This window comes from Malania oleifera, chromosome 4, assembly GCF_029873635.1.
Source record: "Malania oleifera isolate guangnan ecotype guangnan chromosome 4, ASM2987363v1, whole genome shotgun sequence".
Taxonomy (NCBI): domain Eukaryota; kingdom Viridiplantae; phylum Streptophyta; class Magnoliopsida; order Santalales; family Ximeniaceae; genus Malania; species Malania oleifera.
Window position 1 is genome coordinate 44,350,305 of NC_080420.1, and position 759 is coordinate 44,351,063.

The 759-nt window shown below is 42.3% G+C and overlaps 1 non-coding gene across 1 annotated transcript; it reads left to right on the forward strand.

Moving 5' to 3' along the window:
• Nucleotides 1-355: 355 nt before the first annotated feature.
• On the forward strand, nucleotides 356-461 carry LOC131154670 (small nucleolar RNA R71). Its single transcript, XR_009136586.1, has one exon. It is a non-coding gene; the product is annotated as a small nucleolar RNA R71 (small nucleolar RNA).
• The last annotated feature ends 298 nt before the right edge of the window (nucleotides 462-759 follow it).

Genomic DNA, 759 nt, shown 5'->3' on the forward strand with positions numbered 1-759 from the left:
ACAAGTGTGTGATGGATCAGAAAAAATGACACACACCTCTGCACTTGTCACAGGATATGGTTGGTGTCCTAGGGACAAGAACTGATCTAACTTTTTCACTATGGTGTGTAGTGTGGGTGTAAGGTCATAGTTCATGGATAACTCATATACTCCTTTAGGATGGGAAGAGGAAGATTGGGATAGTCTACGAGCAGCAACAACACGTTGCTGAAAATTCTCAGCAAGGTTCTCAAAGAGAGCCCACACCTCAGTATCATATTTTGTGAGGAAAGTACTTCCACTAGATGCATCTACTATGGTCCTTTTTAGCTTAGCTAATCCTTCACAGAAGGTAGGAACTAATTGCCACCTAGGGACTTTATGGTGAGGGCATTTATGCAAGAGGTTCCTAAAACGCTCCCATGTCTCGAAAAATAGCTCCCTATCCAATTGAGAGAAACTAGTGATGACCTTCCTCAGCTGGTTATTCTTCCCAGTGGGGAAGTATTTTTTCAAGAACTCATGTTGCATGGTGGCCTTGTTGGTCACCTAGTTCGGCTCTAAGAAATTTAGCCAATATTTGGCCTTTTCCTTCAGAGAGAATGGGAAAAGCCTTAAACGGAGCGCATCATCACCAAAATGGGGGATGCGGATGGTGGAACAAATTTTGAGGAATTCATCTAGATGCTTGTAAGGATTTTCAGTCAAATTCCAAACAAATTGGGAAGCATCAAGATAATGGAAGTTTTAATCTCAAATTGTGCAGCCTCGACCTCCGAA